Source organism: Xenopus laevis, chromosome 2L, assembly GCF_017654675.1.
Source record: "Xenopus laevis strain J_2021 chromosome 2L, Xenopus_laevis_v10.1, whole genome shotgun sequence".
Lineage (NCBI taxonomy): Eukaryota > Metazoa > Chordata > Amphibia > Anura > Pipidae > Xenopus > Xenopus laevis.
This window is the reverse complement of record NC_054373.1, coordinates 133671430-133699037: the sequence shown is the minus strand read 5'-3', so window position 1 is coordinate 133699037 and position 27608 is coordinate 133671430.

Genomic DNA, 27608 nt, shown 5'->3' with positions numbered 1-27608 from the left:
TGCAACTCAGAGGTTCTCAAAGCCTAAAAATATAACAATGTCATATTATATTATCATTGATTGTTCTAAAGTACCCATTAATAAACTTTTAACAAATGTTCCATTCTAACACAGCTATTCCAGCCCAATACTGTCTCCATTATGTACCTTTTGGTCTACAGCTTTTTTGTTGTTGTTCTGAATGAGTCAGGAAATACTGTATATTTTGTTATTGTACAACTATCCCACTGAATGAATGTCTAGCTGTAATCACAATCATACCCCAACAGGGCCCTAATATACCCTTCTAAATCTTGCTTTTTCTTACAGTTAGATCTTACTTCCTTATTTCCTATTTTAAAGCCCAGCCAGAACCAGGGAAATGGGCATGGGCACCCAAGACAAAACTCCTGAGTTGGCTGCCCCAGCCCTCCACTCAGCAACTTTGTCCCCCACTTGTCAGTCTCACCTCTGTTGGCATGCTTCCTGTTTTCTTTTTGCTGCTTCTTCCCGATCAATGTGCAGGGTCCGATTTAGAGGCAGAAGAAGCACCTGCTTTAGGGTCCATGCACCCCCTCTATTTTTCTTTACCCTTTCTTAAACCATTATACTGTACTAATGCTATTTTTTTGCTGCAACAATTTTCACTAAGAAAAGAAAAAAATTACATACAATAATAGCTTGTTTTATAAAATGCATTGTCTTTTAATTTGGCTTTGTTTATTACAACCAATCAATACACAATCATTGATTATAAACATTTTCTTTAACTCCTTATGCATTTCTATTACATTGTTATATTTGTTCCATGCATTAGTTACATATTATAATATATTTCCCAAAATAGATATATCTGTTGTGAACATACAATGCATTTCACCATATTTCTGTTGGCATGCTTATTTATTCAGACATGGTATGAAAAATATTTTTCTTTAAAACATTTTCATTAGTTTGACACAGCCTGACATACCTAGTGTTTGTTGATACACTGAGAATTTTTTGATTTTCTAGTTAACCTTTTTCCTAGCTCAGATTTAGCAACTTGACAAGGTCACAGGTTGCCCTTTTCCAATAATAAATCATTTATCTACAGACCAAAAACAGAAAAAAGTCAATGAGAAGGGGGAAAATCCATATAGTTTAGAAAAAGGATCACTGGTGTGTCATTTTTATTAGAAACTATGAGAAAAGAATGAAAGAAAATTCTACCCTGAAAAATAAGAAAAACACATATTCTTTGTAGTGGAGTACCAAGATAAAAGTATTGCACAAAGAATTGGTTTTTTTCTCATTTCCATAACAAGTTACCAAAGTTCCAGTGTCTGGAAACCCTTTTGTAAAATGTGATAAAAGAAACAAAGCCCTGTTTAGAATAGAAAAATTCTTGAGTGGAAGTATAAATAGCTTGTTTCTAATAAAAAAAAAACTTCAGAAAAATGTCGCACATATAAAAATGCCTAGGGACACCCAACTTAATGAATTATGTATTTACCAAATATATTACAATTGTTAACCATTTAAAAATGTGAAATTCTAATTATTGGACGTATGTTCTATTTCTTGTTAAAATATTTGATGAATACATTATTTTCTCTTTATCATCTCTGCTGGACTAACATAAATACAGGAAATGTGTTGCTTTAAATTGGTGTTTGTCCTCCTTCGGCAACTGTGCAGAGAGAACAACCTAATATTTATGGCACTACATATGATTTTCATGCTGTTTTATGAGATTCACTCTATTAAAGCTAAAATCACACCTCAATGTAAAATTAGATTTGATTTATTTTGCACTGAAGTCAAGTTCCCTAAAGGTAAAATAAAAGTGAGGTTTAGTTTGCATTTGGACAGATTAGAGCCAAGCCTCCCATTAAATGCGGTTACATTGTGAATTTGGATTGAAATAGGACAATAGTCCATCAAGTTACTATTTATGCAAGTGCACAGTACATTTACCGTATAGTTAGTTTAGTATAGGTAGTAATGTGTATATATATATATATATATATATATATATATATATATATATATATATATATATATATATATATATATATATATATATACATATATATATACTTTATGGAATGTTGTCTTTTTTCCACCAAAAATAACAATTTGACATATTACCCATGTAACTTAGTATAGAGCAGTAAAGGTTCACAGTTGCACAGGAATTGATCATATACTGTAAGTAAAATGAAAGTATAGATCTGATTGCTGTTATAGGTAACTTTATTGGTGCAATTTAGCATTACACCAGTATATTAGGGAATTCGTCCTTTTAACTCAAATCCTGTTAGCATTGATCCTTTTGTATAGATGTAATGTCCCCATTATTTCACAACCCCACTCCTGTTGTATTATACAAAGTCTACTTAAATTATTTTGCTGTGTAGTTTTCACAACGATTTTTAAAACAGTTTATAAACAACCAAGCGGACCTACTTTATTCTAATATCCTGCATAAATCCTGCATAAAGAATTAAACTAGAATTGTGCGGAAAAAAACGTGCAAATTGGGTACAAAAATAACATGTGCAAGATTTCTTGCACTTCCTTTCTAAGTAGCTTTGAGTCAGCAGCTGAAACTGGATAAATCTGCTTTTCCCTTCAATCACTTTACCATTAGAACTAGCTGTCAGGTGCAAAGAAATAGTTGTCATGGTGTCAAGAAGAAAAATAATAAAAATATTATATTGAGTCTTGACACTTTTTTTCTGTACATACTTGTTCACATTTTATATATTCTGGAGAAGTTACACAAATTGTATTTGAAAAAAGGTCTGGATAAATTCTAATCACACCATTTTGAAGTGCAGGAAAAATACTTTACACTAAGCAAACATCACGTGGCAATAATTTATAAAACTTTAGGGGAAAAGCCTAAAAAGACAGACACATGGGGGCACATTTACTAATGGTCGAATATCGAGGGTTAATTAACCCTCGATATTCGACTGTCGAAGTTAAATCCTTCGACTTTGAATATCAAAGTCGAAGGATTTAGCGCTATTCGTTCGATCGAAGGAATAATTGTTTGATTTAATCCATCGATCGAACGATTTTTCTTTGATCCCAAATTGGCTAAAAAGCGTATGGGGACCTTCCCCATAGGTTAACATTGATGTTTGGTAGGTTTTAGGTGGCGAAGTAGGTGGTCAAAGTTTTTTTTAAAGAGACAGTACTTTGACTATCGAATGGTCGAATAGTGGAGCGATTTTTAGTTTGAATCTTTCAATTCGAAGTCGTAGTCGAAGGTCGAAGTAGCCAAAAAAAGTTAGAAATTCAAAGTATTTTTTATTCTATTCATTCACTCGAGCAAAGTAAATGTGCCCCATGGTGATATTTTTTCCACTTTTAGCCTACATCAAGGCTATATCCTAGCTATACCTTTTTTTTAGAAAGCATTCAGCAGGTTTGCTTAGAGGAGAGGTTGGATGGGAGGGCACATGAGAATCCCCTAGAGTATTCCTGCATATGATGCAAATGGTGGGACACATCAGGGAATGGCAGGTAGGTTTGCCACCTGGCCAATATTTTACCGGCCTGGCTGGTAGAAATGATGGTTGATCCCAATGTTATTAATAGGGGAAAAAGATAAATATATAGGAAGGCCAGAATTTTTTCCTGAAAAGCAGGTGCTAAAGAACCATATTCTTAAGGCATGCATTGATAGGGCCCCATTACATCTAACAAAACTGCTTAAAGAGGCAACACTTAAATTTGCACAACATTTTTTGGGTGCGTTCCGACACCCTGGGGCTACCTGTTTCAACTGGGCGCCAGACAGGAAAGGGACTAGTGGCAGTCTATTGGAGCTGATTTGGCCAACAACTCAGAGGAAGCTTGGGCACTGTATGTAGACTCCACAGAGAGGTAAGGGGAAGAGTTATTTGGAGAAGAGGCCCCCTTAAATGGCTAATCACACTCTACCAGTGTACAGTACTTTTACATAAAAGGGGTCCTAGAGGCTTCAGGGAAGACACACTGTGAGAGTGAATGTGACTGAGGGATTAAACCTGGCCAACTGTGATTCTGGTCTGTCCCTGTAAACCTGCGAGAAGTTTGCCAAGTTTCACATCAAAGTCCTAGGGGGTGTCCTGGCTAGAAGTGCACCAGTTGTGGGTGTCTCATTACAGAAGAAAGCAATATGATCATTACTTTGAGTTCTGTTTAAATACTGAATATTTTGTAATAACATTATCAAGGGGAAAAAGGAATTACTACTAAATCATCAGGGTCATTTACTACTGTATGTAATGTGTGCAAAGTGCAATATCAAGCATGAATTTTGCATATTTTTTACCCACATTACAGTTACATAGTTGAATCAGGTTGAAAAAAGACATAGTCCATCAAGTTCAACCCCTCCAAATGAAAACCCAACAGCCATACACACACCCCTCCATACTTTCACATAAATCATATATACCCATATCTATACTAACTATAGAGTTTAGTATCACAATAGCCTTTGATATTATCTCTGTCCAAAAAATCATCCAAGCCACTCTTAAAGGCATTAACAGAATCAGCCATAACAACATCACCCGGCAGTATATTCCACAACCTCATTGTCCTCACTGTGAAGAACCACCTACATTGCTTCAAATGAAAGTTATTTTCTTCTAGTCTTAAGTGGTGGCCTCTGGTGTGGTGATCCTCATCATGGGTAAAAAGATCCCCTGCTATTTGTCTATAATGTCCTCTAATGTACTTGTAAAGTGTAATCATGTCCCCTCGCAAGCACCCTTTTTCCAGAGAAAACAACCCCAACCTTGACAGTTTATCCTCATAATTTAAGTCTTTCATCCCTCTTACCAGTTTAGTTACATGTCTCTGCACTGTCTCCAGCTCATGTATATCCCTCTTAAGGACTAGAGTCCAAAACTGCACTGCATACTCCAGATGAGGCCTTACCAGGGACCTATAAAGAGGCATAATTATGTTTTCATCCCTTGAGTTAATGCCCTTTTAAACCAAGACAGAACTTTATTTGCTTTAGTAGCCACAGAATGACACTGCCCAGAATTAGATAACTTGTTATCTACAAAAACCCCTAGATCCTTCACATTTAAAGAAAATCCCAACACACTGCCATTTAGTGTATAACTTGCATTTATATTATTTTTGCCAAACTGCATAACCTTGCATTTATCAAGATTGAACCTCATTTTCCAGTTTGCTGTCCAGTTTCCCAACTTAAGGTGGCCATACACGGGCCGATAAAAGCTGCCGACAGACCGTGTCGGCAGCTTATTGGCCCGTGTATGGGGGCCCCCGACGGGCTTCCCCGATCGAGATCTGGCCGAAAGTCGGCCAGATCTCGATCGGATGGGATTAAAAATCCCGTCGGATCGCGGCCGCATCTGTTCGTTGATGCGGTCCCGCGATCCGACCGCCCGTTTGGCGAACGCTAGGATCCGATCGTTGGGCCCTAGGGCCCACGATCGGATCAGCCCGATATTGCCCACCTCAAGGTGGGCATATCGGAGGGAGATCCGCTCGTTTGGCGACATCGCCAAACGAGCGGATCTATCCGTGTATGGCCACCTTTAGACAAATCACTCTGCAAAGTGGCAGCATCCTGCATGGAACCTATAGTTCTGCACAATTTAGTATCATCTGCAAAAATAGAAACAGTACTTTCAATGCCCACCTCCAGGTCATAAATAAACAAGTTAAAGAGCAAGGGACCTAGTACAGAGCCCTGCGGTACTCCACTTACAACACTGGTTCAATTATAAAATGTTCCATTTACCACCACTCTTTGTAGTCTATATTTTATCCAGTTCTCTATCCAGGTACAAATACTATGTTCCATGCCAACATTCCTTAGTTTAGCCAGTAACCTTCTTTGTGGCACTGTATCAAATGCTTTAGAAAAGTATAAGTAAATGACATCCACTGCCTTCCCAGAATCAAGGTCCCTGCTTGCCTTCTCATAAAAAGAAATTAAGTTAGTCGAAAAGCTTTTCTACGGACGTCAGACTAGCTGGCCTATAGTTTTGAGGCTGAGAACGGGATCCCTTTTTGAATAGCGGCACCACATTAGCATTTTGCCAGTTTCTCTGCACCATGCCAGACCTCAATGAATCCTGAAAGTAAAGAGGTTTGGCAATCACAGAGCTAAGCTCGCTAAGTACCCTGGGATGAATAGCATCTGGCCCCAGACCTTTGTTTATCTTAACATACTTTAGTCTCCTTTGAATTTCCTCATGTGTGAACCATGCATCATTCGTTGTATTACTAGCATTAAGACTATTAAGAAAGAAACCTTCATTAACTGGTTCCTCATTTGTGTAGATAGATGAAAAATTTGAGTTCAGAATCTCAGCTTTTTTTTAAGTTCTCATCAACCAACTGAACCCCTTCTGATATTAATGATCCCACCCCTTCCTGCTTCATTTTTTTACTATTTACATATTTAAAAAATAATTTTGGATTCTTTCTACTGCTTGCTGCAGTACCCTTTTCCATATCGATTTTAGCTTGCCTGATGCACCTTTACTGTAAGTACTTTAACATATAGCTGACTATGGGGAAATTTGTGTTAATTCAAGTATTGGACATAAATGAGCCCTCCGCACCATTCATGGTGTAACCCACTGCTACATTCAGAAAGACACAGACTGCATTCAGCATGATACAATTTAATTAATAGTATTGGCGTACAGAAACAATGCACCAATGCGCCCTGCAATTGCGAATGTGGTCATAAATAAGTACTTCCTTTTTAAATCTTGTATTTGCACATTTTGCAGTAAATGGGGCTTAAAATGAAACTTGCAATATATAGGGGCCCATTTATTTTTACATTTTTTTCTGGTCGAGGTTTTAAGGGGGACAATTTGATTTTTTAGTGGAAAAAAAGCTAAGATTTTCTTTAGATTTATCATTCCCCAAAATCTGATAAAATCAAAATCATGTACAAGTAAGTGGCAGATTTTAGGGTGTTGGCCGATCGATGGCCTTCTTTTAATTCTCAACTATCTAGATATTAGGTTTCCAGATAAGGAAATTTATTTTGATTGAACTTGTGCAAATTGTATGCTTCATTGACAGGGCAGTGTTAACAGTGTTAAGTTTGCCCATAGCTAGTACCCCTTATTAAAAATCAGGTGTTTGTTTTTAAGCATCTCATTAGTTAAAGTTACCTGCTGATTGGTTGTTATGGATTACTAGACAAGTTGCAAACATAAGACCATTTATTACTGCAAACCCTATATATTTAATGAAAAGGTATGTGCTCAAGACAATGCCCCCCACATACAAATATAGGTCAGGTCATACTTGCTTGAAGAAGATATGTAATCATATACTGTGTATAAATTAAAATATGCATACACCTACAAAAAATATGGTGAAATAAGGAAATGTGAGGCTAAGGGGTTATTTATTAAACCTTTATTTTTTTCGGAATCGAATCAGAAAAAGTCATACAATTCAAGTTTTTGCTCGATTCTAGCAAGTCTTTTGCTAACCTGACTTTTTCCACATTATTTTTTTTGATAAATAAGGTAAAATCAGTTTAATTGAGCTTACTTTAATAAAAAGATAAGATAAATTTGAGTTTTAGTAAATAACTCCCTAAATGTTAGCATTCCAATTAAAATCAATTAACTCTTATGTAGTCTTCAGTGAGGATATAATCTATTATTTAGCATCTATGTTCATATTGAAGTCCTTACGTCTCTAAAACTATTAATACAAATAATGTAATTTTGTGCATACAGCACATCACTAATAATGATTAGAATTGAAAATAAAATATAGAAATCATTTAAATACTTTTTATTCTTCTATGTATCAAATAAGCACCATAAAGGCAGGGCTTACACATGAGAGAAGAGGATATGTGGGTTTTAAGACTCATAAACTGTAAATTATGGATCCAAAGTTAGCATGCTAGTTAAAAGTGAATGTGTTCCAAAAATTGACAGCTAAGTAAAGTCCTGTATGCAGGGAGCAATGGACTCTAGAGAAATTAGTTGCAAGGCACACTCTTTAAAAGTAAATATGTGCCAAAAAATTGACAGTTTAGAAAAGTCCTGTATGCAGGGAGCAAAGGACACTAGAGAAATAACTAGCAAGCATGCACTTCAGAATATTTATTATAAATATATATATGAGCAAAATATGATAAGGTAGACTTAAGGCAATGATGCAGGGAGAAGATGAGATGTGATGGTCCTTAAGGCCTTCAGATGCTAAAAAAAAAAATCTAACTTGAACATATCAACATATTTATTATAAATATATATGCACAAATACTTTACAATTGACAGTATTTGGAAAATGATGTTTGGGGCCTTGATGCTGTGCTCTTGAAAATAGACAGTTCCATATATTTTATGTACCAAATGTGTGCAAAAAATGAGCACAATAAGAACAGTGGACTATTATTATTATTGCTATTATTAGTTTTATTATTATTATTACTATTATTAACAACAACACATATTTATAAAGTGCTTACAATTCTAAAACATGGTGTACTAGGCAAAAATATAAGAAACAGGACCATGGATCTAGAATAGAGAAAAATAAAAACAACCAATTAAGTTAAAAAGGAAGTGAATATAAAATGTTATGAGTTGATTGGCTGTATCCCCTTTGGACAGTTCAGAGTTTTAGAAAGAACTGCCTTAGGCATCAGAGTTTTATGTTGAGGAGAGTGTTGCTAGAGTGTTAGAGTGGTACCAGAGAAAGGGTAAGGTTTTTGGATGGAAATGGACAGAAAGTAAACAGTGTTACTTAAAAAACAACAAGCTGAAAGGGATCCTCTAGTTGCCAAAGAATTAGTGATGCATAGGATATAATGAAATGTCAAGGTCATTCTTTATCCTTTTTCATAATGATGATTTGTTTGTGTTTTGGGTGATAGCCTGAATATTATTTTCAAAAGTAAACCAACTGTGGAAATTTTTCATCCAAATCTAATGAATAGGCAAGTCAAGGGTAGGACACAACATCTTGCTGTAGTAAGGGCCAAGATAGAGAAACTCTCTTCATCCTGCTTGTACCAATGGGGACTCATTCCAATAGATCCTGCTGATATAAAAGCCCTATTTGCATATTGTTGACCCTATTACTACACAGTCTTGAAGACACCTTTATGATGGAGCACTGCTTGAATATAAACTAATCACAAATCAGTAGCAAAGGGAGCAGAACTGCACTGAAAGGCAAATGATTTTGCCTTTAATGCAGGTAAAAGTAAAGAATGTTAAAGAATGTCAAAGTGATGGGTGAAACTGACCTGTTTTATTTGCCAGAACAATGGAAAAATTTGGAAAATGTCGCAAACATACTTTGGAGTAAAGGGAATTCAATATGATTTGAGGTATTTTCAACTCTGCAATAGCATACTGTATATCCATTATCCAAAAAACCATTATCCAGAAAGCTCTGAATTACAGGAAGGTCACATCCCATAGACTCCATTTTAATCAAATTATTCAAATTATAAAAAATGATTTACTTTTTCACAATAATTTTGAAACAGTACCTTGTACTTTATTTAAACAAGATATAATTAATCCTTACTGAAGACCAAACAATTCTATTGTGTTAATTTAGGAGGTTATTTATCAAAGGTCTAGTTTGTGAGGTTTGCAATGTTTTTTCTACCTCAAGTAAATTCACAACTCAAATGTTTGCTTATTTCTAAAAACTTGAATGAATGAACTTGAATGAATGCAATCAAGGAAAAAAACTCAAATAGCCTGAATTGATCGAGTTTTTGTGTGCAACCACAGAAAAAACCCAGAATATCATGAAGGCTAAAAACATCTTCAAATGGTTCAAGGGACCTCTGCCATTGGCTTCTACAGGATTTTGATTGATTTTAGCTAGAGTTTTTTTGGATTCAAACTTTTTGCAGCTTCAGGGCATAATAAATCTCGAAAAAAAATATATATATATTTTCATCTCGAAAAATTTTAGTTTTTACTGAAACTACCCTCATGAAAAACACAAATTCATAAATAACCCTGTAGCAGAGTGAGTCACTAGAAGCTGACCAGCTGTGTCTGATTAGCCTTGGGTGGCTAATGAGGAGCCCTTAAACCCCAAGCTGGACAGCCTCTCAAGATATCTGACTGGTAAAGACTCACAGAGAGTGTCTGGAATCTTGACTAGGGATGTAGCGAACGTCGGAAAAAAAGTTCGCGAACATATTCGCGAACTTGCGCAAAAACGCGAGCGGTTCGCGAACGGTTCGCGAACCCCATAGACTTCAATGGGAAGGCGAACTTTAACATCTAGAAAAGACATTTCTGGCCAGAAAAATGATTTTAAAGTTGTTTAAAGGGTGCAACGACCTGGACAGTGGCATGCCAGAGGGGGATCAAGGGCAAAAATGTATCTGAAAAATCTGCCTGTGTGTGCTTGGAAGAGATAGTGTAGGGGGAGAGCTGTTAGTGATTTCAGGGACAGATGATAGTAAGTTTGCTGGCTAGTAATCTGCTTGATACTGCTCTGTATTGGAGGGACAGAAGTCTGCAGGGATTTGAGGGACATTTTAGCTTAGGTAGCTTTGCTGGCTAGTAATCTGCTGTTCTCTTTAAACAACTGCCATACGTTGACCTTGTAGGCATTGTTTGCCCAGTTTTTTTGGACGCAGCCACTGAAGCACAGTTGCCAGAAAAAATATGCCATATAAATGCTGAAAATAGTCATTTTTCGCCATACGTTGACCTTGTAGACATTGTTTGCCCAGTTTTTTTGGACGCAGCCACTGAAGCACAGTTGCCAGAAAAATTATGCCATATAAATGCTGAAAATATAAATTTTTTTGGTTGCAGCCACTGAAGCACAGAGGCCAGAAAAATTATGCCATATAAATGCAGAAAATATGCATTTTTTTGGTCGCAGCCACTGAAGCACAGTTGACAGAAAAATTATGCCATATAAATGCTGAAAATATAAACTTTTTTGGTTGCAGCCACTGAAGCACAGAGGCCAGAAAAATTATGCCATATAAATGCAGAAAACATGCATTTTTTTGGTCGCAGCCACTGAAGCACAGTTGACAGAAAAATTATGCCATATAAATGCTGAAAATATAAATTTTTTTGGTTGCAGCCACTGAAGCACAGAGGCCAGAAAAATTATGCCATATAAATGCAGAAAATATGCATTTTTTTGGTCGCAGCCACTGAAGCACAGTTGCCAGAAAAAATATGCCATATAAATGCTGAAAATAGTCATTTTTTGCCATATACGTTGAGTCAACGTATGGCAAAAAATGACTATTTTCAGCATTTATATGGCATATTTTTTCTGGCCTCTGTGCTTCAGTGGCTGCGGCCAAAAAAACTGGGCAAACAATGCCTACAAGGTCAACGTCGTTGACCTTGTAGGCATTGTTTGCCCAGTTTTTTTGGCCGCAGCCACTGAAGCACAGAGGCCAGAAAAAATATGCCATATAAATGCTGAAAATAGTCATTTTTTTGGTCGCAGCCACTGAAGCACAGTTGCCAGAAAAATTATGCCATATAAATGCTGAAAATATAAATTTTTTTGGTTGCAGCCACTGAAGCACAGAGGCCAGAAAAATTATGCCATATAAATGCAGAAAATATGCATTTTTTTGGATGCAGCCACTGAAGCACAGTTGCCAGAAAAAATATGCCATATAAATGCTGAAAATAGTCATTTTTTGCCATACGTTGACCTTGTAGACATTGTTTGCCCAGTTTTTTTGGTTGCAGCCACTGAAGCACAGAGGCCAGAAAAAATTAAACCAGTAGGGTTTGCACCCTAGTTTGTAACGGTGGCGGAGGGAGGAGGAGGACGCTAAAGGACAGCTGTGTGTGGAGTCATGAGGCTTGAAGAGAAGGACAGCTGCATAGAAGTCAGAACAAGTCTTCCGGCGTGCAGTAACCCTCCGAGATCCACCCCTCATTCATTTTAATAAAGGTCAGGTAATCTACACTTTTGTGACCTAGGCGAGTTCTCTTCTCAGTTACAATCCCTCCTGCTGCACTGAAGGTCCTTTCTGAGAGCACACTTGAGGCTGGGCAAGACAAGAGGTTCATGGCAAATTGTGACAGCTCTGGCCACAGATCAAGCCTGCGCACCCAGTAGTCCAGGGGTTCATCGCTCCTCAGAGTGTCGATATCTGCAGTTAATGCCAGGTAGTCCGCTACCTGCCGGTCGAGGCGTTCTTTGAGGGTGGATCCAGAAGGGTTGTGGCGCTGCCTTGGACAGAAAAACATTTGCATGTCTGACGTTACAGACTGGCCAAAGGGCTTTGTCCTTGCAGGTGTGCTCGTGGCAGGATTACTGGCACCTCTGCCCCTGGAATGTTGATGAGTTCCTGAAGTGACATCACCCTTAAAAGCATTGTACAACATGTTTTGCAGGCTGGTTTGTAAATGCCGCATCTTTTCGGACTTGTGGTATGTTGGTAACATTTCTGACACTTTATGCTTGTACCGAGGGTCTAGTAGCGTTGCGACCCAGTACAGGTCCTTCTCCTTAAGCCTCTTGATACGGGGGTCCTTCAACAGGCATGACAGCATGAAAGACCCCATTCTCACAAGGTTGGATGCAGAGCTATCCATCTCCGCTTCCTCATTATCAAGGACTGCATCATCCACGGTCTCCTCCCCCCAGCCACGTACAAGACCAGGGGTCCCCAAAAGGTCACCACTAGCCCCCTGGGAAGCCTGCTCCTGTTGGTCCTCCTCCTCCTCCTCCACAAAGCCACCTTCCTCCTCTGACTCCACTTCTGGCACCTCTCCCTGCGTTGCAGCAGGTGCCTGGGTTCGTTCTGGTGATTCCGACCAGAAATCGTGCGCTTCCAGCTCCTCGTCACGCTGGTCTACAGCCTCATCTGTCACTCGTCGCACGGCACGCTCCAGGAAGAAAGCGAAGGGTATTAGGTCGCTGATGGTGCCTTCGGTGCGACTGACCATATTTGTCACCTCTTCAAAAGGTCGCATGAGCCTGCAGGCATCGCGCATAAGCACCCAGTAACGGGGGAAAAAAATCCCCAGCTGTGCAGATCCAGTCCTACCACCCAGTTCAAAAAGGTACTCGTTGACGGCCCTTTGTTGTTGCAGCAGACGTTCCAACATAAGGAGCGTTGAATTCCAGCGAGTCTGGCTGTCAGAAATCAAACGCCTGACTGGCATGTTGTAGCGCTGCTGAATGTCAGCAAGGCGTGCCATGGCTGTGTAGGAACGTCTGAAATGGGCCGACACCTTTCTGGACTGGGTGAGAACGTCCTGGAATCCTGGGTACTTGGAGACAAAACGTTGGACTATTAAATTTAACACATGTGCCATGCAGGGCACATGTGTTAAATTGCCTAGTCTCAACGCTGCCAACAGATTGCTTCCATTGTCACACACCACTTTTCCGATCTGCAGTTGGTGTGGGGTCAGCCACCGATCGGCCTGTGACTGCAGAGATGACAGGAGTACAGATCCGGTATGGTTTTTGCTTTCCAGGCACGTCATCCCCAAGACAGCGTGACAACGGCGTACCTGGCACGTCGAATAGCCTAGGGGGAGCTGGGGGTGCACAGGTGTGGAGGAGGAGAAGGAGGACCCAGCAGCAGAGTAAGAAGAAGAAGAAGACGAGGTAGAGAGCGATGGAGGAGTAGAGGTGGTGGCAGAACCGCGTGCAATCCGTGGCGGTGACACCAACTCCACTGTTGTTGTTGAGCTACCCATTCCCTGCTTCCCAGCCATTACCAAGTTCACCCAGTGGGCAGTGTAGGTGACATACCTGCCCTGACCATGCTTGGAGGACCATGCGTCAGTAGTCATATGGACCTTTGGCCCAACACTAAGTGACAGAGATGCGGTAACTTGGCTCTGCACATGTTGGTACAGGTGTGGTATTCCCTTTTTAGAAAAAAAATTGCGGCTGGGTACCTTCCACTGCGGTGTCCCAATTGCTACAAATTTGCGGAAGGCCTCAGAGTCCACCAGCTGGTATGGTAAAAGCTGGCGGGCTAAGAGTGCAGACAAGCCAGCTGTCAGACGCCGGGCAAGGGGGTGACAGTCAGACATTGGCTTCTTACGCTCAAACATGGCCTTCACAGAAACTTGGCTGGTGGCAGATGACTGGGAATGGGAACAGGTGGTCAAGGTGGAAGGCGGAGTGGAGGGTGGTTCAGACGGGTCAAGGAGAGCAGAGGTAGAGCAGTAAGATGCTGGACCAGAAGGAGTGTGGCTTTTAGTTTGCCTGTTGCCTTTGAGGTGTTGCTCCCAAAGTGCTTTGTGCTTGCCGCTCATGTGCCTTCGCATAGAAGTTGTACCTATGTGGCTGTTGGGCTTACCAAGGCTCAGTTTCTGACTGCACTCATTGCAAATTACAATGCTTTTGTCAGAGGCACACACATTAAAAAAATCCCACACTGCTGACTTTTTGGAAGTGTGCGATCTGGCGGTAACAGTAGAAGTTGGCGGAGTTGGCGGTATTGGCGGCAATGGCGGGTGCGTTGGCCGGCTGAACACAGGTGCCGATACATGTTGTTGCCCTGCTGATCCCTGCGGGCTGTCCTCCCTGCTTCTTCTAAGTCTTATTCTCCTACTGCCTCTCTGACTCTCCGTCTCTCCATCTGAACTACCCTCCTCTTGCTCTCTTCTACTAGGCACCCACAAAACATCAATCTCCTCATCATCATTCTCCTCAGATGCATCAATTTCTTCTGACACATCACAGAAGGAAGCAGCAGCGGGGACCTCCTCCTCATCACTCATTATGTCCATCTCTATCGTGTTCTCTGCCAGAATTAAATCTGGTGTAAGGTCCTCATCTCCTTCATCTTCTTCTGGCAATAATGGTTGCGCATTACTCAGTTCAAGAAACTCATTGGAAAATAACTCCTCTGACCCCAGTGAAGAAGGGGCACCGGTGGTGGAGGAAGTGTTACGTGGGGTGGCCATAGCAGTGGAGGATGAGGAGGATGTTGTGGTAAAGTTAGAAACGGTAGAGGATGGGGTGTGCTGTGTAAGCCAGTCAACTACCTCTTCAGCATTTTGGGAGTTCAGGGTCATTGGCTTTTTAAAACTGGGCAATTTGCTAGGGCCACAGGATTGCATAGCAGCACGGCCCCTAGCACGGCCTCTGCGTGGCGGCCTGCCTTTGCCTGGCATTATTTTTAAAAAAACAACAACAACAACAAAAACTCAGTTGGTTTTTCTGGAAACGATAATACACACAGCTAGATGGCGGGTTGAAGAAAACACTGTGCAAATAATGCCTACAAAGTCAACGTATACACTACTACAGCGGTGGATACGGATTACGTAAAATATATGAATGCTGCTTGAAAAAAAGTAACTCAAGTGGTTTTTCTAGAGACGATAATATTATCAATATTTAGACAAAATGTGAACAAGGTCACACAGCTCGATGGCGGGTTGAAGAAAACAGTGTGCAAATAATGCCTACAAGGTCAACGTATACACTACTACAGCGGTGGATACGGATTACGTAAAATATATGAATGCTGCTTGAAAAAAAGTAACTCAAGTGGTTTTTCTAGAGACGATAATATTATCAATATTTAGACAAAATGTGAACAAGCTCACACAGCTCGATGGCGGGTTGAAGAAAACAGTGTGCAAATAATGCCTACAAGGTCAACGTATACACTACTACAGCGGTGGATACGGATTACGTAAAATATATGAATGCTGCTTGAAAAAAAGTAACTCAAGTGGTTTTTCTAGAGACGATAATATTATCAATATTTAGACAAAATGTGAACAAGCTCACACAGCTCGATGGCGGGTTGAAGAAAACACTGTGCAAATAATGCCTACAAGGCCAACGTATACACTACTACAGCGGTGGATACGGATTACATAAAATATATGAATGCTGCTTGAAAAAAGTGACTCCGGTGTTTTTTCTGGAGACGGTAATATTATGGATATTTAGACAGAATGGGAACATGGTCACACAGCTCGATGGCGGGTTGAAGAAAACAGTGTGCAAATAATGCCTACAAGGCCAACGTATACACTACTACAGCGGTGGATACGGATTACGTAAAATATATGAATGCTGCTTGAAAAAAGTGACTCCGGTGTTTTTTCTGGAGACGGTAATATTATGGATATTTAGACAGAATGGGAACAAGGTCACACAGCTCGATGGCGGGTTGAAGAAAACAGTGTGCAAATAATGCCTACAAGGTCAACGTATACACTACTACAGCGGTGGATACGGATTACGTAAAATATATGAATGCTGCTTGAAAAAAAGTAACTCAAGTGGTTTTTCTAGAGACGATAATATTATCAATATTTAGACAAAATGTGAACAAGCTCACACAGCTCGATGGCGGGTTGAAGAAAACACTGTGCAAATAATGCCTACAAGGCCAACGTATACACTACTACAGCGGTGGATACGGATTACGTAAAATATATGAATGCTGCTTGAAAAAAGTGACTCCGGTGTTTTTTCTGGAGACGGTAATATTATGGATATTTAGACAGAATGGGAACAAGGTCACACAGCTCGATGGCGGGTTGAAGAAAACACTGTGCAAATAATGCCTACAAGGCCAACGTATACACTACTACAGCGGTGGATACGGATTACGTAAAATATATGAATGCTGCTTGAAAAAAGTGACTCCGGTGTTTTTTCTGGAGACGGTAATATTATGGATATTTAGACAGAATGGGAACAAGGTCACACAGCTCGATGGCGGGTTGAAGAAAACAGTGTGCAAATAATGCCTACAAGGTCAACGTATACACTACTACAGCGGTGGATACGGATTACGTAAAATATATGAATGCTGCTTGAAAAAAAGTAACTCAAGTGGTTTTTCTAGAGACGATAATATTATCAATATTTAGACAAAATGTGAACAAGCTCACACAGCTCGATGGCGGGTTGAAGAAAACACTGTGCAAATAATGCCTACAAGGCCAACGTATACACTACTACAGCGGTGGATACGGATTACGTAAAATATATGAATGCTGCTTGAAAAAAGTGACTCCGGTGTTTTTTCTGGAGACGGTAATATTATGGATATTTAGACAGAATGGGAACAAGGTCACACAGCTCGATGGCGGGTTGAAGAAAACAGTGTGCAAATAATGCCTACAAGGCCAACGTATACACTACTACAGCGGTGGATACGGATTACGTAAAATATATGAATGCTGCTTGAAAAAAGTGACTCCGGTGTTTTTTCTGGAGACGGTAATATTATGGATATTTAGACAGAATGGGAACAAGGTCACACAGCTCGATGGCGGGTTGAAGAAAACAGTGTGCAAATAATGCCTACAAGGCCAACGTATACACTACTACAGCGGTGGATACGGATTACGTAAAATATATGAATGCTGCTTGAAAAAAGTGACTCCGGTGTTTTTTCTGGAGACGGTAATATTATGGATATTTAGACAGAATGGGAACAAGGTCACACAGCTCGATGGCGGGTTGAAGAAAACAGTGTGCAAATAATGCCTACAAGGCCAACGTATACACTACTACAGCGGTGGATACGGATTACGTAAAATATATTATGGCTGCTTGAAAAAAGTGACTCCGGTGTTTTTTCTGGAGACGGTAATATTATGGATATTTAGACAGAATGTGAACAAGGTCACACAGCTCGATGGCGGGTTGAAGAAAACAGTGTGCAAATAATGCCTACAGGGCAAATAATGCCTAAAAGGTCAACTTATACACTACTACAGCGGTAGTAAAATAAAAAAAAGTAAAATAAAAAAAAATGAATATTAAAAAAAAAAAATTAAAGTTGGTGCTGCTGAACTACTAGGAGCAGCAGATTAGCACACCAGTCCCACTCCCCAACACTGCTAGACTAATAGCACTGGGCTCTTATAGTAGTAGTAGTAGTAGTAGTAGTAAAACAACAAAAAAATAAATAAAAGCAGTCCTTACAAGGACTACTGTTATTGCAGCAGTCAGCAGATGAGATCAGAAGCAGGACAGCTGCCCACTGCAGCTACATACAGAGCACTGCAGTAGAAGGTAGATTACTAGCCAGCAAAGCTACCTAAGCTTAAATGTCCCTCAAACCCCTGCAGACTTCTGTCCCTCCAATAACAGAGCAGTATCAAAACGATTACTAGCCAGCAAACTTTCAACTGTCCCTGAAATCACTAACAGGCAGCAGCTCTCTCCCTACACTATCTCTTCAGCACACACAGGCAGAGTGAAAAAACGCTGCAGGGCTTCGGTTTTATAGGGAAGGGGAGTGGTCCAGGGGAGAGCTTCCTGATTGGCTGCCATGTACCTGCTGGTCTGGGGTGAGAGGGCAAAAAAAAGCGCCAACAATGGCGAACCCAAAATGGCGAACGTCGCGCGACGTTCGCGAACTTCCGGCGAGCGCGAACACCCGATGTTCGCGCGAACAAGTTCGCCGGCGAACAGTTCGCGACATCTCTAATCTTGACACAAAGGGTCCTGTGTACCTGTGCACACATAGTAACCCACAAAGGAAGGTCTGTAATTGCACTTCCTTTTTGTTGTTGTTGAACTAATACTGCTGCAAAAAACATTTTTTTTGTTGTTTGGAAAGAAAACTGCCTTTATTTTGTACCTATTGCTGCCGGCTGAAATAAAAGCCATTTTGTTAAAGAGACTTTTGCTGTCCTGACACTTACTCTGCGAGAACCTGTCATATATGGCGGCAAATTCACTAACCTCCGTAAATTCGCCAGCTACGGCTTTGCTCACATTGTAACACTTTGCAAGGCGTAGATTTGCCAGGACCATGCTAATTCAATAAAATCCTAAATTGCGTCCAGGATGCCAAACTCTGGTGAAGTTGCACTAGCATTACTGCGCCAAGCGAAGCATTGGCTAATTTGCATACGGCGGGAAGTTAAAGTTGAATGGACGTATATGTTGCAGCAAATGCATTATACTACACAAGCCCAGGGAAACCTTAATAAAATGAAATAGAGTTGTTATAATGCCCTACACATGTGCCCAGTGTATAGTTTATGTGTCATATGGTATAAAATGTATGGGGGAGCCCGGCTACCCCAAAAAATATTTACAAACTTGTGCAGTCTGTCATCCTGAAAAAAACTAAAAGACACCAGTGTTTTTTGGGAAAAATAAAAATTGAAGAAGCCCTATACATTCCATTGCACTTCGCCTGGTCTGAGCTGGCAAAGGCAAGTCTGGTGGAACAGGTTACTTTCAGTAAAATGCGCATCTTAGAGAATTTGCGAAGTAACGCTCTTTAGCCAGAGCGAAACTTCGTCTGGCATAAGAGTGCGAAGTAGCACTAGAGTCTATCTCCTTCGCTAGCGAATTTTCACTAACGTTAGTCACTTCGCCCTTTAGTAAATTTGCCCCATGGTGTCAGAAGTGAGATTGATATCCGCAAAGTGCCCTTGGTTGTTAGAGGGGCTAGAGAGCAAAAATGGAAGTTTTTTTTACAAAATTTGATGCAGCAACAGGATTGGGAGATCCAACAACAGGATGATCAAATTCAACTAATCAGGCAGTTACAGGAACAGTTTTTCAAATAGCAGGAGCAATTGCTGCAACTCCAGGCCGCACAGTCCAGTCCGGAGACAGCACCCACGCCTAGACCTCTCCTGTTAAAAATGAGACAGTCTGATGATGATCCAGAGACATTTCTCATGACTTTTGAAAGGGAAGTCAGTGCCAAGAAATGGCCTGAGGACCACACAGGTCCAGAGTTGGAAAGACTGCAGATCAGGTAGCAGAGACTGTTGTTCTGGAGCAGTTTCTGCTTGTCCTGCCTGTTGAGGCACGCTGGTGGGTCCAAAGGCACCAAGCTATTACCAAGCTATTACGCTAGCTGTAACTAGTGGAAAATTACCTATCGGCAGATGAGGTGCTTGGTCTGGACAAAGGTTTGCTACAGGCATCCACAGAGCCATCATCTACCCTCCAGCGACAGCTGTTCCCAGAAGGTGCAGCACAGTTTCCATGATGCCCAGGGGATTCCTGCATTATAAAGGGACAGGGGTCAACACAACCAGGTAATCTTGAGAGCAGTTGGCTCCCCACCAGGAAGGAATTGCCTGCAGAGCCCGCGCAACCATGGCAAGACATCTTTACACAGACTCAATGCCTGAAAAAGTCCTAGAAACAGAGACGAATGGACAAACAGGACTGGGTGTCTAAAAAAGGGACTGAAGGTAGAATAGTCACCTGTCTGTTGTCGCAAATCGTGTGAATTTTTCGAAGTGCCGCTCCAAAAACTCAACTTATCGAATTGTCGCTGCAACAACTTGAATTAATTGGATTATTGAATGAAAACCAGTGCAGATCACGATGTCAAGAAATATCTTCAGGGACATCTGGCTTTGACTTCTACATGACCTCAACAGGTTGAGATGGAGTATTTTCAGATTTCGATTTTTAGCAGCTTTGGGGTATGATATATCTCTATCAATTAAATTTTTTTTTTTTCTTCTAAAAATTCGAGTTTTCCCCTTTTAATATTCAACCAGAAATTGATTTTTGAATTTGGATTTTTAGCAGCTTTGGGGTATGATATATCTATAAAAATTGAGGTTTAAAAAACTAGTCCTGTACAGTAGGAGGTATAGTAAACTATAGCAACCAACCAGCAGGTAGCACCTATTAAATATATAAATGGTGCTAAGGTATTATGGAATGGAGATCCAGAAAGACCCCTTATCCAGGTTCTGAGCATGCTGGATAACTGGTCCAATACCTGTAAAAGCTTCAGCATGTCATAAGAGCTCTGTTCCTGGCAGTGGTGAAAGTGTACCCCACATGGAATTTCCTTTTTTTTTTAAATGGAATTTTGTTCATATAAGAATTTTGAATAAATACCTTTTAAAGTAACTATGGTTACATCAGATTTGATCTTTGTCTTCAATAATTATTATCTTTTTACATTTTCCTTACCTACTTTTTCCACCTCTACAGAGAAACATTTCTAGCAAGGCACTGCTATATAAAGTCCATTGAAATTCCATCAAATCCGATGTTACATTTTCCTTTATTGATCTCATTTTAAGTGTTTTGCATTTGACAGCTTTTGTGATCCATAAATTTCTTTTTAATCAGAATAAATAATACTGTCCTCCACTGTCACAAATCACTGTAGCACTTCTGCTCTAGTTTCCTTCTCTGCTAAGTCTTGCTGAAAATGTGTAAAACAGCTGAACTCAATTCTACTTTTATGATTGCACTTTATTCGGGGAATGTAATAAAAGTCGGTAATGGAAAAACTATTCGCAAAAAACTTCTTACTGAAAAAGTCGTTATGTTTGCTCCAAGAGAGTACTACACCTTCAAGTACTTCTTAAAGGAGAAGGAAAGCTCAAAGACAGTATATTGCCAACAGATTAGCCACAATCGTGCAAGCTAGAATGCTAGACACTGTCTCTGTTTGTTTAGGAAAGAAGCTGCCATATAAGCTTGGTGTGACATCACTTCCTGCCTGAGTCTCTCCCTGCTCACTTACAGCTCTGGGCTCAGATTACAGCAGGGATGGGAGGAGGGAGGGGGAGTGAAGCAAACTGAGCATGCTCAAGCCCTGCCCTGGAGGTTTATGCTGAAAATAGGAAGTCTGATACAGAAGCCAGTGTGTACACGATAAAAGGAAAGAAATGCTGTATTTCTTTTGACACATTACTCAGAGCAGCATTACTTTGAGGGTTTACTGGTGTATTTCTATAGACCTTTCTGATAAAGCTTACTTAATTTTAGCCTTTCCTTCTCCTTTAAGAGTGCGCAATTAATATTCGCAGTGGGCAATTTCAAATCGCAATGCAACAACAGTTTAAGGAACAATATTGCATTGCGAGATGTAGATTTTTAGTCTTATTGGTATGAATTGTTTTGTTCTTTGCAACTTTTATTACATTCCCTCGTGTGTATATATATATATATATATATATATATATATATGTGTATATATATATATATATATATATATATACATATATATATATATATATATATACATATATATATATATATACATATATATATACATATATATACATATATATATATATATACATATATATATATATATACATATATATATATACATACATATATATATATACATATATATATATATATATATATATATATATATATATATATATATATATATATATATATATATATATATTGGTCCAACCAGATCGCACTCCATATTTAAAACATAGCTTTTATTAGCTTGTTTAAAATGTATCACAAAATGGCATTCTTCACAACATAGTAGCAGCGTCATTTGTATCAAGACACTTATCTGTTAAAAGTCCAGCATAAACGCTATATCCATCCACACTCACGCGACGTTTCGGGACACATCCGTTCCCTTTCTCAAGCGTATGTATCGTGTAGTAGCGTGTAGGACTCCATTGCACACACTTTCTGCTTCCTCGTTAGGCGGGGCATACGTGGTAAGTAACTGTGATGATGCTTCCTCACCTGGAGGCCGGATCTGCACGTCAGTCACCACATATCTCCACCCTCCCGTTACTATGCAAAGTCCATAGTTACCAAAGAAAAGAAATATATCAGTAACAGCAAATTACATGGGCAGTTTTCACTATATCTGATGATTGTAGTTGTTTGAGCAGATTATGCCAAAATGAAAAGCAAAAGTTAACAGATGAATGGCAAAAAAGAAAAAAAATTTTTTAAAAAAATACAAAAATACTTATAAAGAAAATATTCAAAAAATATACACAAAATAATATTAGTTGCCCAAAATATTACTACTCACCCTAAATGAGTACTTTACAGAAATAAATGTAAGTCAAAATCACGATTTAGACCCCTTGGACTGAGAGTCCCTAGCCTGTCAATCCATTTAACTTCTGCTCTTTTTAATGCTAGAACACGATCTCCTCCTCTTTTCAGAGGTGGGTAGTGATGGGCGAATTTGCGCCGTTCGCGAAAACGGCGCCGGCGTCTCGTTTTTGACGCTGGCGCCCGTTTTTGACGCCGGCGCCCATTCTTCCGACGCCGGCGCCCGTTTTTGACGCCGGCGTCCGTTTTTGAAAAAAAAAATTTTGACGCCGGCGAATTTTTACCGCGAATTTTCGCGGGCGTTTCGCGAATTTATTCGCTCGGCGCGAATCGCTCTTTTTAATGCTAGAACACGATCTCCTCCTCTTTTCAGAGGTGGGACATGTTGGATAACTCTGAATTTCAGCTCCTCTGATGTATGTCCTTGTTCTAAAAAATGTCTAGAGACTGGCAATGATCTATTGCCCACGTGTATAGTTGATCTATGTTGAGAAAACCTATCCTTCACCTTCTGGGTGGTTTCTCCAACATAGACCAACCCACATGGGCACACCAGCATGTATACAACAAAATTGGTATCACACGTATTATAACCCTTAATTTGATACTTCTGATCCCTATATGGATGGTCAAAATCAGGACCTACCAATACAAATCGACACTGGGCACAACCCTTACATCTATACATGCCCTCTTTCTTGGGACCCCAAAACATTGCCTTATTAGGTGGTTTCCGTATGTCTGCATTCACTAATCTACTCCCTATGGTTGCTCCTCTGCGATAGGACATCATAGGGCCTTGTTGAAACTCTGGAATTGAAGGATATGCATCTTTTAATAAGTGCCAATGTTTATCTAATATGCATTTAAATTTGGAACTGGCAGAATTATACTGGGATACATAAGCTAATCTATTACCTGTAGTACGCCGATCTCTTGATGTACATCCAAGAATCCCTTCCTTAGCAGCCTGTTGGTTTTTTTGTATTAGCTGATTTGGGTATCCCCTATCTGTAAGTTTCCTAGACATTATTTCTAAGTCTTGTTCCAGGACCACTGGATTATTTGTAATTCTACTCACTCTGGTAAACTGGCTGATAGGAATCGATCTCTTTACTGAGGGGGGATGGAAGCTGTCATAAGAAAGAAGTTGATTTCGATCCGTGGGTTTTGTATAGATACGAGTATCAAACCCTGTCTCGGTTCGGGTAACCAATACATCTAAGAAAGTAACTACTTGGAGATCAGCTGTCATCGTGAATTTAATGTCATTATGGGCCCCATTAATTGCCTCACGGAAGACGGCCAAGGAGTCCAGGTCACCCCGCCATAGGAGGAACACGTCATCGATGTACCTCCACCAGGCACAACAGTGCCTAGTGAAGAGTACATTTTGATAGACATGCTCCTCCTCAAACCAACTCATAAAAGAGTTGGCATATGACGTAATGTAGCCGAGACTTTGGATAAAATATTGGGTCCCCTGGTACAAACAACTAGATCTTTTGTAAGGGACACCAACGATTTCTTAGAAAAACTTTCCCAAATACCTATGATAGAGGGGGTGTGTTGGCTTGCCACCTTTGATGTGGCAAGTCTATATACATCGATTCCTCATATGGATGGCTTAAAGGCAACCAAAATTTTGTTGAATCGATCAGGTTTGTACAGTGATGCAGAAATAGAATTCTTCATGGAGATGTTGAGCTTCATACTACATAGAAACTATTTTCAATTTCGGGACAAATATTACTTGCAGGTGCGGGGGATGGCCATGGGGTCCAGGGTCGCCCCGTCATATGCCAACTCTTTTATGAGTTGGTTTGAGGAGGAGCATGTCTATCAAAATGTACTCTTCACTAGGCACCGTTGTGCCTGGTGGAGGTACATCGATGACGTGTTCCTCCTATGGCGGGGTGACCTGGACTCCTTGGCCGTCTTCCGTGAGGCAATTAATGGGGCCCATAATGACATTAAATTCACGATGACAGCTGATCTCCAAGTAGTTACTTTCTTAGATGTATTGGTTACACGAACCGAGACAGGGTTTGATACTCGTATCTATACAAAACCCACGGATCGAAATCAACTTCTTTCTTATGACAGCTTCCATCCCCCCTCAGTTAAGAGATCGATTCCTATCAGCCAGTTTACCAGAGTGAGTAGAATTACAAATAATCCAGTGGTCCTGGAACAAGACTTAGAAATAATGTCTAGGAAACTTACAGATAGGGGATACCCGAATCAGCTAATACAAAAAAAAACAACAGGCTGCTAAGGAAGGGATTCTTGGATGTACATCAAGAGATCGGCGTACTACAGGTAACAGATTAGCTTATGTATCCCAGTATAATTCTGCCAGTTCCAAATTTAAATGCATATTAGATAAACATTGGCACTTATTAAAAGATGCATATCCTTCAATTCCAGAGTTTCAAAAGGCCCTATGATGTCCTATCGCAGAGGAGCAACCATAGGGAGTAGATTAGTGAATGCAGACATACGGAAACCACCTAATAAGGCAATGTTTTGGGGTCCCAAGAAAGAGGGCATGTATAGATGTAAGGGTTGTGCCCAGTGTCGATTTGTATTGGTAGGTCCTGATTTTGACCATCCACATAGGGATCAGAAGTATCAAATTAAGGGTTATAATACGTGTGATACCAATTTTGTTGTATACATGCTGGTGTGCCCATGTGGGTTGGTCTATGTTGGAGAAACCACCCAGAAGGTGAAGGATAGGTTTTCTCAACATAGATCAACTATACACGTGGGCAATAGATCATTGCCAGTTTCTAGACATTTTTTAGAACAAGGACATACATCAGAGGAGCTGAAATTCAGAGTTATCCAACATGTCCCACCTCTGAAAAGAGGAGGAGATCGTGTTCTAGCATTAAAAAGAGCAGAAGTTAAATGGATTGACAGGCTAGGGACTCTCAGTCCAAGGGGTCTAAATCGTGATTTTGACTTGCATTTATTTCTGTAAAGTACTCATTTAGGGTGAGTAGTAATATTTTGGGCAACTAATATTATTTTGTGTATATTTTTTGAATATTTTCTTTATAAGTATTTTTGTATTTTTTAAAAAATTTTTTTTTCTTTTTTGCCATTCATCTGTTAACTTTTGCTTTTCATTTTGGCATAATCTGCTCAAACAACTACAATCATCATATATAGTGAAAACTGCCCATGTAATTTGCTGTTACTGATATATTTCTTTTCTTTGGTAACTATGGACTTTGCATAGTAACGGGAGGGTGGAGATATGTGGTGACTGACGTGCAGATCCGGCCTCCAGGTGAGGAAGCATCATCACAGTTACTTACCACGTATGCCCCGCCTAACGAGGAAGCAGAAAGTGTGTGCAATGGAGTCCTACACGCTACTACACGATACATACGCTTGAGAAAGGGAACGGATGTGTCCCGAAACGTCGCGTGAGTGTGGATGGATATAGCGTTTATGCTGGACTTTTAACAGATAAGTGTCTTGATACAAATGACGCTGTTACTATGTTGTGAAGAATGCCATTTTGTGATACATTTTAACAAGCTAATAAAAGCTATGTTTTAAATATGGAGTGCGATCTGGTTGGACCAATATAACTAAGAAGCGGAATTACTCACTGCTATTGGGATCAGCACCCTTGACTTTGATATACATTGGGATTAGTGCATCATAAACGTTGGAATTGTATATATATATATATATATATATATATACACACATATAAATGTTGTTTAGCCAGCACTCCTGTCAAAATGATCAAATAATTAGCGATGGGCAAATTTGTCTGCTTCGCCAAAAAATTCGTGATTTTCCCAAGAAATTCACAAAACGGTGAAAAATTCACAAAAAGCTAATTTTGCTGCTCGCGTCAATTATGATGCTGGTGTTCAAGTCAATGGGTGTCTGAATAATGTTGACGCGCTATGGTTTTGACGCAATAGACGCGTGTCCTAAATTTTTTGACCTGTTGCATTTTCGCTGGCAAATTTTCTCTCCAGTTTGTCTGAAATAAGCCGTGAATTCACACCTGCCTAATTTATTCACCTATCACTTCAAATAATGCCTTGGTGCAGTTTCAAAATAGAATACTGGACTGTTGGAATGGAAATGCACTCTCAGGACTTCAACCATGTTTATTCAGAAATGGACTAACGCTTTGACTAGCAATCCAGCCTTTCTCAAAGTTTTATATTATATATATATATATATATATATATATATATATATATATATATATATATATATATATATATATATATATATATATATATATATATATATATATATATACAGTAGTAATGGATCAGCACACTCATTTTAGAAGTGATTAAAGTGTCTTTATTGGTAACACAGCATTGTTATCCGATGTTTCGGTCCCACCTGGGGACCTTTCTCAAGGATGAGAAAGGTCCCCAGGTGGGACCGAAACGTCGGATAACAATGCTGTGTTACCAATAAAGACACTTTAATCACTTCTAAAATGAGTGTGCTGATCCATTACTACTGCATATTATGAACATTGATCGTGCACCTCTACTCTATTGGAGATCGAGTGCAGACACCCAAAGCAACTATATATATATATATATATATATATATATATATATATATATATATATATATATATATATATATATATATATATATAATACATGAAAAAAGACCGCACTTACAGGACTTTCGCAAAAAAACAAGCCCCCATGGGCTGTGACATTTATTCCTCAACGTTTCGGCTAGCACACTCTAGCCGTCCTCAGGAGGTGAAACGTAACACACAGTGAGGTCCTATATAATATACAAAAATTGGCGCCATAATTGGTGTCATGACGTCATCAAGGTGCGCCCCACTCAGCGTGGGG